Here is a 13,009-nt window from a genome sequence, read left to right on the forward strand (position 1 = left end):
TTTGTATGAATCACCACATCCCCACAGTAACAGCCGGAATCCTGTATCTGAGAGAATGAGAAAGTGGTGAAGTATTAGCACATGCATGCGTGTGTGCTCAGTCACTTCAGTCATGTCCGACTCTTTGTGACCTGAGGGACTGTAGCCCACCAGGCTCCTCTGTCCATTGGGTTCTCCAGGCAAGAATAGTGGAATGGGCTGTCATGCCCTCCTCCAGGGGATCTTCCTGACCCAAGAATTGAACCCATGTCTCATGTTTCCTGCATTGGCAGGAGGATTCTTTACCTCTAGTGCCACCTGAGAAGCCCATATTAGCACATATCTACACCTAATTTCTGTTAAGCTTCCAAGCAGGGAGTGGAAGCGAAAAGTGAGGAGCTATGTGATACAGAGGAATTCTAATATCCTTGTCCAGTTGTGAGAGTCAGGTGCTATGGCTGAAAATACCCTACTATTCTGAGTCAAATATGTTTCCAAAATTCCTTGGCCTGGCACACAAGGTTATTTAAAAATCAGATGAAACCTGACTTTTCTGCCTTCTCTCTTTTTTCTCCTCCCACAGTAACTTTTTACAGCAACCAAACAAGCTTTGATTCTTTAAACTTTCTTTCCTTCTCAGAGGCACCCTCTCTCCTCTTTTATGCCTGTACACATGGCCTTCTTTAGAACCTCCCCAGATGGCCCTGACGAGCAGGAAAGTTTGCAAACTACTGGCCCACTCAAGGCCCAAATCAAGTTTGACTTCATCCCTGACACCTGCCCGGGCTACTCTGGGATCCTGGCACATCGCCTTCCTCTACCTACCCCCTCAGCTACAGTTTATGTCAGTTCTTAGCACATCATCATTGATTGCCTCATGTCATTTCATCTTATGATCTCCTTTCATTCTTACTTAGCACCTACACTGTTCTTTCCCTTCCTTTAATCCCCCAATTACAGGTGAAAACAATGAGAGTTGAATCCCACTGTGTTTTCCTTTTAGTTAGGGATCAAGAAATATGTTAACTGCCTGAGAGAGGTCAGAGACACTGAAGCAAAGTCAAACCATTATTTAATCCACACAGCCAAAGACAAGCTTTGCAGGAGAGCTGCATGCCCCGCAGTGCCCTGGTGTTCAGCTCTCAGGGTCCGAGCCCTCCTGCCAAGTTGCATACAAACCAGAGTTCAGGAAATTCAGCACAGTGTTTCAATCTGTCTTAGTTCTGATGAGGCAAGAATCTGCATTAGGTAAACTTAGGTGTCACTTTTTGAATATTGTGTCTTAATGTTCTGAGTATCAAACCTTATAGAAACATTGCAACAAACTGAAAGAGTACAAATAATCTATAAAAGCTGCTAAGGTCCAAGATTCAAACTGTGTTGAAAGAAAGACACCTTGGTCTGATTCTGCACAAGGGTAAGAACCACTGGATCCTCTAGTGATCCACTCCCAGGTTTTGGGAAACAAGTCAGACAAACAGGTGGTGCGGGACTGTTCTCATTGGGTAAGAATGTGCTTTCATGGAACATGCTTCCCAGTGACGCCTCCCAGTGTAAACTTAAAGGAAGCACTATCATTTATAAAGCTGCATCTTTATTAGGCTTCTACTTTCAGGATGTGCTATCATTAAGACACCATCCTTGGCTCTAATCAAAGCAAAGGGAATTTATTTATTTTTTTAAATAAGTTTTTTATAATGGACATTTGGTAACCACAAGTCAGTAAAACAGAATACAGGTTTCTTTTTAAGACAAATCAAAATAAGAATCAGGAAGTTCTGGACCTCTAAGTCTCTGCTTGCAGCCTCCTTTAGTGTTCAGCTACGGTATAGCTGCTCTTTCCTAGAGACTAAGACTTATGAGAATACCATAGGTCTCTGAGGCCCTTTAAGACCTAAGGATGCTTTGTGTTCTGCCTTCTATATGAGATCATTTGTGTTTGGCCAGTATCATTATTTCATTCAGATTTAAAGAATCATATGGGGCTTCTTCATTTCATTGATCCCCTTTTTATTCAGAGCCTTCCCAGTACCTTTTGGTATCACTTGGTTATTCTTCCTCTATGTACTTACCAAAATAGCAAGTTTAAAATATGGCATAGATTTTGGTATCTACATTTCATTCATCTTTTTTCCCCTCGTCTAGTTATTCAATAAACACAGTATCAAACCTTGTAGAAACATTGCAACAACCTGAAAGAATTCAAGTAAGCCATAAAAGCTGCTCAGATCCAAGACTCAAAATGTGTTGAAAGAAAAACTCCTTGGTCCAATTCTGCATAAAGGTGAGGACTACTACAAAGTGAAAATTTATTCCTTTCAGATCAGCAGAATAACTAGGGTAAAAAAGGCAAAAATCAGAGCAGAAACAAATGAAAAAGAAATGAAGGAGACTATAGCAAAAATCAACAAAACTTAAAGCTGGTTCTTTGAGAAGATAAATAAAATAGACAAGACATTAGCCAGACTCATCAAGAAAAAAAGGGAGAAGAATCAAATCAATAAAATTACAAATGAAAATGGAGAAATCACAACAGACAACACAGAAATACAAAAGATCACAAGAGACTGCTATGAGCAATAAAATGTCAATAAAATGGGCAACCTGGAAGAAATAGACAAATCCTTAGAAAACTATAACCTTCCAAAACTGAACCAGGAAGAAATAGAAAATCTTAACAGTACTTAACATCACTTAACATCACAAGCATGGAAATCAAAACTGTAATAAAAAAATCTCCCGACAAACAAAAGCCTAGGACCAGATGGCTTCACAGGTGAATTCTACCAAAAATTTAGAGAAGAGCTAACACCTATCCTACTAAACTCTTTCAGAAAATTGCAGAGAAAGGTAAACTCCCAACTCATTCTGTGAGGCCACCAGCACCCTAATACCAAAACCAGACAAAGATGTCACAAAAAAAGAAAACTACAGACCAATATCACTGACGAACATAAATGCAAAAATACTCAACAAAATTCTAGCAAACAGAATCCAACAACATATTAAAAAGATCATACATCATGATCAAGTGGGTTTTATCCCAGGGATGCAAGCATTCTTCAATATTTGCAAATCAATCAATGTGATGCACCATATTAACAAATTGAAAGATAAAACCCATAAGATTATCTTGATGCAGAGAAAGCCTTTGAGAAAATTGAACACCCACTTACAATCAAAACTGACCAGAAAGCAGGCATAGAAAGAACATACCACAATGTAATAAAAACCATATACGACAAACCCACAGCAAACATTATTCTCAATGGCAAAAAACTAAAAACATTTCCTTTAAAATTTGGAACAAGACAAGGGTGCCCACTCTCACCATTAGTCAACATAGTTTTGGAAGTCCTAGCCACAGCAATCAGAGAAGAAAAAGAAATAAAAGGAATCCAGACTGGAAAAGAAGAAGTAAAACTCTCATGGTCTGCAGATGAGATGATCCTCTATATAGAAAACCTTAAAGATGTCACCAGAAAAATCACTAGAGCTAATCAACAAATATAGTACAGTTGCAGGATATGAAATTGATACACAGAAATCCCTTGAATTCTTATACACTAACAATGAAAAAACAGAAAGAGAAATTAAGGAAACAATCCCATTCACCATTGAAATGAAAAGAATAAAATATTTAGGAATAAATTTACCTAAAGAAAGAAAAGACCTATATACAGAAAACTATAAAACACTAATGAACAAAATCAAAGATGACACAAATAGATGGAGAAATATACCATGTTCATGGATCAGAAGAATCAATATAGTGAAAATAAGTATACTACCCAAAGCAATCTATAGATTCAATACAATCCCTATCAAGCTACTAATGGTATTTTTCACAGAACTAGAACAAATAATTACACAATGTGTATGGGAGGGAAAAAAAAACTCGAATAGGCAAAGCAATCTTGAGAAAGAAGAATGGAACTGGAGGAATCAACCATCCTGACTTCAAACTATACTGCAAAGCTATAGTTATCAAGACAGTATGGTATTGGCACAAAAACAGAAATATAGATCAATGGAACAAAACAGAAAGCCACACACCTATGGACACCTTATCTTTGACAAAGGAAACAAGAATATACCATGGAGAAAAGACAATCTCTTTAACAAGTGGTGCTGGGAAAACGGGTAAACACTGTAAAAGAACTAGAACACTTTCTAACACCATACACAAAAATAAACTCAAAATGGATTAAAGGTCTAAATATAAGACCAGAAATTATAAAACTCTTAGAGGAAAACGTAGGCATAACACTCTCTGACATAAACCACAGCAAGATCCTCTATGACCCACCTCAGACAGTAATGGAAATAAAAACATAAATAAACAAATAGGACCTAATTAAACTTAAAAGCATTTGCACAATGAAGGAAACTATAAGCAAGGTGAAAGGGCAGCCTTCATAATGAGAGAAAATAATATCAAATCAAACAACTGACAAAGAATTAATTTCCAAAATACATAAGCAGTTCATTCAGCTCAATACTAGGAAAACAAACAACCCATTCAAAAAGTGGGCCAAAGAACTAAACAGACATTTCTCCAAAGAAGATATACAGATGGCTAATAAACACATGAAAAGATGGTCAACATCACTCCTTTTTAGAGAAATCCAAATCAAAACCACAACAAGATATCTTCTCACATCTGTCAGAATGGCTGCCATCAAAAAGGTCTACAAACAATAAATGCTGAAGAGGGTGTGGAGAAAAGGGAACCCTCTTATACTGTTGGTGGAAATGCAAACTAGTATAGCCACTATGGAGAACAGTGTGGAGATTCCTTAAAAAACCTGAAATAGAAGTGCCATATGACCCAGCAATCCCACTGCTGGGCATACACACCAAAGAAACCAGAATTGAAAGAGACACATGTACCCCAATGTTCACTGCAGCACTGTTTGCATTAGCTAGGACATGGAAGCAACCTAGATGTCCACTGGCAGATGAGTGGATAAGAAAGTTGTGGCACATATAGACAATGGAATGTTACTCAGCTATAAAAAATAACGCATTTGAGTCAGTTCTAATGAGGTGGATGAAACTGGAGCCTATTATACAGAATGAAGTAAGTCAGAAAGAGAAACACCAATATAGTATATTAAGGCATATATATGGAATTTAGAAAGATGATAAAGATGATCCTATATGCAAGGCAGCAAAAGAGACAGAGATGTAAAGAAGACTTTTGGACTAAGTGGGAAAAGGTGAGGGTGGGATGCTATGTGAGAAGAGCACTGAAACATGTATATTACCATATGTAAAATAGATGATGAGTGCAAGTTCAATGCATGAAAGAGATCATTCAAAGCCAGTGCTCTGGGACAACCGAGAGGGATGGGCTGGGGAGGGAGGTAGGATGGGGATTCAGGATGGGGGGACACATGTACACTTGTGGCTGATTCATGTCAATGTATGGCAAAAACCACCACAGTATTATAAAGTAACTATCTGCCAGTTAGAATATATAGATTAATTAACACCCCCCCCAAAAAAAGGGCAAAAATTTGTATACAACATCAGTGCACTGAACATTACCAGGCCTGTTCTGTGCTCAGAACAGAGAAAATAAAATTTCATTCCAATTTTACAGATCTCTCTCTACTACCCCTGAAATCTGTGTAATGATATAATGATTCAGGTCTAGGAGAGGACACAAGAGCAACATTTCCTGAAGGTAGTAAAATGCATAAACTTTTACTTCCCAATCTCAGGTACCCATATTTATAATTAATATAATATTACAAAGGAGTCATTGGTATGATTCTGTCAAGAAAAAAAAAGAGACTTTGTAAAAGCCCACAGCAGCTAGGTAGCTATACAAGCTCACCCCAGGACCATTGCACAGACTGTTCCTTCCATGGAGCACACAGTTCACAAAGCTGGTTCCTGTTTTACCCTTCAGGTGTCAGTTAAATGCCACATGCCCAGAGAAGCCCTCCTGAACACCCCATGTAATAATAATGAGTATGTTTCCTTCTCTCGGATTCATGTAAATTTCCTTCACAAAACTTATGATAATTTTCAGCTGTTTCAGTTTGTATATACTTTGTCAGATATTCCATTAGAATATCAGGCCTTCACTGTCTCTTCAATGCCAACCTAGTCCTAGCTTAGAGGAGACACTTAGGAAATAAATGAAGGAGAAAAGCAAAGGATCTATTTTTTATATGAAGAACAAATTCATTTCTTTTTTTAAACACAGATGTTTCCCATTTGCTTCTATGCCCAAGAAACAAATTGTGAGTTGACTGCACTGTTTGTCAAGTCACTGATTACAAAATTAAGATGGGCCTTACCACTCTAGATAATATTAAATACATCATATCCTCTGATGTATTTTCTAACTCAAAGTCTTCTGAAATTTGTAAGGTGCTGATGGTGATCAAGGCCCCACCCAGTTATAAGCTTTATTCCTGCAGTGACACAGTTTTCATGAAGGTTAAAAAAATATATACTGTGGGAACTGCAATGACGTTAGTAATCTCAGAGGTGGATGGTCAAATAAACCTAATGCAATTGCCATAACTTGAAGATTGTCAGGAGAAGGCAATGGCAAGCCACTCCAGTACTCTTGCCTAGAAAATCCCATGGATGGAGGAGCCTTGTGGGCTGCAGTCCGTGGGGTCGCTAAGGGTCGGACACGACTGAGCGACTTCACTTTCACTTTTCACTTTCACACATTGGAGAAGGAAATGGCAACCCACTCCAGTGTTCTTGCCTGGAGAATCCCAGGGACAGGGCCTGTTGGGCTTCTGTCTATGGGCACAGAGTCAGACACGACTGAAGTGACTTAGCAGCAGCAGCAGCAGAGATTGTCATGTGGCCCAAGGGTTAAGTCTGCATACACTTCCCACAAAATAAGATTCACACTAGGAGCTTCACCCTTGGGTGATTTCCCCATGGCAACCTAAAAACCAAGGAAACTTCCTGCCTAGGTAATAATTCTTTGCCAAAGAGGGTAGATGTACAGCATAAATTACTTCCCTGAAAAAATGATAAAGAGGAAACAATTGCAAAAGAGTAACTATACCTCCATTTATTTTTCTGTGGTTCAAAGAGGAGATTTCTCCTCTCTTTCTTGGGGCTGCCTAGGAAGTGGCAGCCATCTCCTGCTTGGTGTCATTGCTGCTCTCAGACCCCTCCTAAAGCCAAAAATCAGGGTCAAAAAGAAGACCAAGGGGTTCATCCAGCACCAGTCAGACTGATATGTCAAAATTAAACAGAACTGGCAGAAACCCTGAGGCAGTGACAACAGGGTGGGCAGGAGATTCAAGGGCCAAAGATCTTGATGTCCAACATGGTTAGGGGAGCAACAAGAAAACAAAGCGCTTGTGGCCCAGTGGCTTCCAGAAGTTCCTGGTCCACAACCTCAAGGAGCTTGAAGTGCTGCTGATGTGTAACGTCTTCCAGTGCTGGGACTGCTCACAACATCTCCTCCAAGAACCCCAAAGCCATTGTGGAAAGAGCAGCCCTACTGGCCATCAGAGTCAGCAATCCCAATGCCAGGCTATGCAACAAAGAAAATGAAGAGAGGGCTACTGTGCAATTTTGTTTATGTTAATAACACCATAAAACTAGGCAAAAAAAAAAAAAAGGTGATTCCTGGCTTATCAGAATAGAATGTCATACAAACCAAAGGTCACAGCGTTAGACCAAAACTTCAGCAACATTAAATTTTGTTAAATATTTCTCTTCTCTGTAGAGTACTGAATATCACATTCCAGTTCTTTCTTCAAAAGTCATCTTTGAAATGAATTACAGAGTCATTCATACTATCTGTCCCCACGAATTCTCAGGGTCTAATGTATAATTTAACCAAAAGAGCATCCACTTTCTGGAAAAATATTACTGAGATTTCTTTCTTTTATGCTTTTCAGATTTTCCATGAAGATTTATCTAGAGTGGATTTGGGATCACTGTTTCACTAGAAGGTTATGTATAGCTCATGTCAGAACTTGGATTTTGATTGTAAGAAAATAAATGAGGGCTTTCCTCATAGTTCAGTTCTTAAAGAATCTGCCTGCAATTCAGGAGACCCCGGTTCGATCCCTGGGTTGGGAAGATCCGCTAGAGAAGGGATAGGCTACCCACTCCAGTATTCTTGGGCTTCCCTTGTGGCTCTGCTGGTAAAGAAGCTGCCTACAATGCAGGAGACCTGGGTTCGATCCCTGGGTTGGGAAGATCCCCTGGAGAAGGGAAAGGCTACCTACTCCAGTATTCTAGCCTGGAGAATTCCATGGACAGTCCATGTGGTCGCAAAGAGTTAGACACAACTGAGCAACTTTCACTTTCACTTTTTTTCAGTTTCAAAACAAATGAAGTTCTCAAGAGTATTGACCACCAATATATTTATCAGCTAAATAAATAAATGCTCATTTGAGAATACAAATAGCTCCCTGAAGGGTCTCAAATGTTCTGTCCTTATCATCTGTGTGCACCAAAATGCCCACTCATCTTTTACTTGCAGAAAATAAACTGTAACCATGAGATGATTTTCAGAAGACATCAAATATAGACTTTGGATCAGATAGACCTGAGTTTGCATTTGAATTCTGAGTTTGTAGTACTTCCTTGGGGGAGACCCTAGGCCCTTGCAGTTTTCATTTTTCATATAGAAACTGATGACCTCATTCATACATACAGCTTTAACCACCACCTCAGTTCAGTTCAGTTCAGTTCATTCGCTCAGTCGTGTCCGACTCTTTGCTACCCCATGCATCACAGCACGCCAGGTCTCCCTGTCCATCACCAACTCCTGGAGTTCACTCAAAACCACCACCTATACGATCTTAAATCATTATACTATCTACAACCAGATTTCTCTGTCGAGCACTAGACTCATCTCTAATTGAGTTTTACACAGTTCACCTCCGATGGTTCAGTGGCACCAAAAACAACAGATTAAAAAGATGAATTGATTCTCAATCCTGATTAACAGCACCACCACCACTTCATAACTTAAGCCAGAATGTGAGAATTATCTCTGTGTCACTTACTCCCCACAAAACATCAGTTTATGAATCCTGGAGATTTTGCCTCAGTTAACCTCTTTCACGTATGTCCCTGCTACATTCTCAGGGCAGCTGTTTGGGACCTTACTGTGTGCTGTGCTCAGTTACTTAGTCATGTCTGACTCTTTGCAACCCCACGGCCTGTCAGTTTACCAGGCTCCTCTGTCCATGGGATTTCCCAGGCAAGAATATTGGAGGAGGATGCCATTTCCTTCTCTAGGGTATCCTCCTGACCCAGGGGTCGAACCTGCATCTCCTGCATTGACAGGTGGATTCTTTAACACTGAGCCACCAGGGAAGCCCAATTTGAATTTACCTAACAACTAAAGATGTTGAGAATTATTCATGTGCTTATTGGCTATTAACATCAAGATTTCATATTAGATGTGTGTGTGTCTGACTCTTTGTGGTTCTATGGACTGTACCCTGCCAGGCTTCTCTGTCCATGGGTTCTCCAGGCAAGAATACTGGAGTGGTTTGCCCTCCTCCAGAGGATCTTCTAGACCCAGGGATTGAATGCATGTCTCCTGCAGCTGGATTCTTTACCACTGAGCCATCTGTAAAGCCCCTTGGGACCTCAATGCTGCTGCTGCTGCTAAGTCGCTTCAGTCGTGTCCGACTCTGTGCGACCCCATAGACGGCAGCCTGCCAGGCTCCGCCATCCCTGGGATTTTCCAGGCAAGAACACTGGAGTGGGTTGCCATTTCCTTCTCCAATGGGACCTCAATGGTCCCCTCCAATTCCCTGTTACCTTTTCTGTTAATCTGCTACATTGTGCCTCGACCTAGCTTCCAGTGGGATCTTTGTGTATATTACCAGGTCACTCTCTCACTGAAGCTTCTTCAGTTTTTATATCCTGTTAATCTGATTCACAATGAAATTTGAATTCTCAATTGTGGTATATAACAAGGCACTATAAGTGAGCTGATCCTGGCATGCTATTCCATTTTCAACTTCTTGTCTTAACGCATCAGACACTTGTGTCATACACATTATTTTTGGCTTCCTTAACAGGCCCAGCTCAACCCCTCAGATTGGGTCAATGGTGTTTCCTGGAACTTCAGTGTATTTACCAGGGGACTTTTCAATAGTTTCCAAATCTGTCTTTCCCTTAGAATTTAAGTACCTTGAGAAAGGGGATACGATTTTATCTTTGTATCTCTAGTGTTTGCTACTCAGAATAATTGTTTGACAAGTAGATGGGTGAATACATAGGTCAAAGAGAAAGGAAAGGGAGGATGTTATGAACTTCAAATTATTATGAAAGATCAGGAAAGGTGAGGAGCATAAAGAGGTAGGAAAGAGAATATTAGCTGTAATACAGCCCATATCTTTAGATTTCAAAATCACTCAGCTTTTATAACCAAGTAGGTAGAAGTGTAGCATTGATTGCATCATTATTTCACAAAGACACTTAATATTTTTATCTTTCAGTTTTTTTTTTTAATCTTCAAAAGAGGACAAATTACTACAAAGCGCTAATACTCTAAAACCTGTATCAAAGCTATGGATAGATATTGATGATACTTAAAGGAAAGGTGCTATGATATTCAAATGTTAAAGAATAATGGGAGAGACTCCAAATTATCTTTACACAATGCTATTTCAAACAGTAAGCATAAATCACTGCAGATGGTGACTGCAGCCATGAAATTAAAAGACACTTGCTCCTCGGAAGAAAAGTTATGACCAACCTAGACAGCATATTCAAAAGCAGAGATATTACTTTGCCAACAAAGGTCTGTCTAGTCAAAGCTATGGTTTTTCCAGTAGTCATGTATGGATGTGAGGGTTGGACTATAAAGAAAGCCGAACACCGAAGAATTGATGCTTTTGAACTGTGGTTTGGAGAAGACTCTTGAGAGTCCTTTGGATTGCAAGGAGATCCAACCAATCCATCGTAAAGGAAATCAGTCCTGAATATTCACTGGAAGGACTGATGCTGAAGCTGAAGCACCTGATGTGAACAACTGATTCATTCAATAAGACCCTGATGCTGGGAAAGATTGAAGGGAGGAGGAGAAAGGGACGACAGAGGATAAAATGGTTGGGTGGCATCACCAACTCAGTGGACATGGGTTTGAGCAAGCTCTGGGAGTTGGTGATGGACAGAGAAGCCTGGTGTGCTACAATCCACGGGGTTGCAAAGAGTCGCACATGACTGAGCAACTGAACTGAACTGAACTGAAACATAAATAGGAAATTCTCTAAGCATTATTTTTTCTTCTATTTCTTTTAAAGTTTGTTATTTTGAAAGTACATAGATGTTCACAGCTATAAAGAGGCAGCAATGTAACATCTATTCGAAGTACATTTAATGTCACCATTGTGGTTGTTGTAACAGTCACCCAGTCGTGTCTGTTTGCAACCCCCTGGACTGCAGCACACCAGGCCTCCCTGTCCCTCACCATCTAAGATAATACCCATTGCATTGGTGACATCATCCAGCCATCTCATCCTGATGCCTTGTTCTTCTTCTGCCCTCAATCTTTCCCAGCATCAGGGACTTTCCCAATGAGTAGTTGGGGTTGATTTCCCCTAAGATTGACCGGTTGGATCTCCCTGCTGTCCAAGGGACTCTCGGTAGTCTTCTCCAGCACCACAGTTCAAAGGCATCAATTCTTTGGTGCTCTGCCTTCTTTACAGTTCAGCTCTCACAACCACGTGACCACTGGGAAGACCATAGCCTTGACTACAGGGACCGGCAGGGTAATGTTGGCTGAGTAATGTCTCTGTTTTTCAACACAATTATGCTATTTCAATTACTTCATATATGTACAAACAAGGGAGATGAATTTGGGGCTTGTAAAAATTATCTTGCATTAAGTCTGAGATTTTATTCTGTTTCAAATTCAACAACTCTGTTTGCCATCATCAACAGAACCTTATGATGGAATACATCATTATTTAAATGAACACCCATAGAGTTTTAGAAGAAGCTGACTGTCCACACCATTAGTTTGAGTTATAATTAAACCATAAGGCTGGCAACTGCATGTCATAATTTCAAACACAGATATTTTAAAATGCACTTAGAGGAGAGGAGAGGGTGGGATGTATGGAAAGAGTAACATGGAAACTTACATTACCATATGTAAAATAGATAGCCAATGGGAATTTGCTGTATGGCTCAGGACACTCAAACAGGGGCTCTGCATCAATCTAGAGGGGTGGGATAGGGTGGGAGATGGGAGGGAGGTTAAGAAGGGAGGGGATATATGTATACCTATGGCAGATTCATGTTGAGGGTTGACAGAAAACAGCAAAATTCTATAAAGCAATTATCTTTCAATAAAAAAATAAAAAGAAAAAATGAATAAAATGCAGGTAATTAAAAGAAAACTTTTAGTTTTAAAAGTTTACTGAGTCTATGTTTTGTTTAATTTGTATATTCCTCTACAGTATCAGACATTCAAGGGATACTCAATAAATGCTTAAGCAAATTATTAAACCTTCTAAGTCTCATTTTTACTCATCAAAGATATGGAATTAATACTCACATCAAAAGTTGTTGGAGGATTACATGAGATTGTGCTTTGTACTCTGTCTGGTACATAGTAACCATTCAATCAAAGGTTGCTATTATTATGTGTATAACTGATCCTGGTTAAAGGGCTATTTTATCTTCAACACTGTCATAAAAATCTAAGACTATGCATCTCATATTTCAATTCCATAAATGGGGTAATAGTTGAGTAACAAAACACAAAGTCAGGTTCAGAGACAAACTGGAAATTCTAAACAAACCTAGCCAGCCAATAAGGAAATACTGCAGACTAGCTTATGAAACAAAATTTTGCCCTTTGGAATATTTTTTTTATCTGCCATGCAGGATAAGGTTAGTATGGAAGTAACAGTTTACATTATAGGTCCAAGGTAAATATCGGTTGCTTCATGTTAGTTTTTCTCTCCATCAGGTATTTTCATCAGCTCTCCCACAGACCTATGACTCCAAGTAGATCAAGAATCACCGACCTAGACTATTGCAAGCATAGAAGGTA

The 13,009-nt window shown here is 39.5% G+C and overlaps 1 protein-coding gene and 1 pseudogene across 2 annotated transcripts in view; one reads left to right on the forward strand and one right to left on the reverse strand.

Annotated features, from left to right (window-relative positions):
* Positions 1 to 13,009, reverse strand: part of FAR2 (fatty acyl-CoA reductase 2) — a 193,375-nt gene that overhangs the window by 133,582 nt on the left and 46,784 nt on the right. The window lies entirely within an intron of this gene.
* LOC148777675 (large ribosomal subunit protein eL32 pseudogene) lies at positions 653 to 7,558 on the forward strand (annotated as a pseudogene).

Source organism: Moschus berezovskii, chromosome 6 (genome assembly GCF_049115385.1).
Source record: "Moschus berezovskii isolate FMDL1 chromosome 6, NW_MosBer_1.0, whole genome shotgun sequence".
In the NCBI taxonomy this organism is placed as follows: domain Eukaryota; kingdom Metazoa; phylum Chordata; class Mammalia; order Artiodactyla; family Moschidae; genus Moschus; species Moschus berezovskii.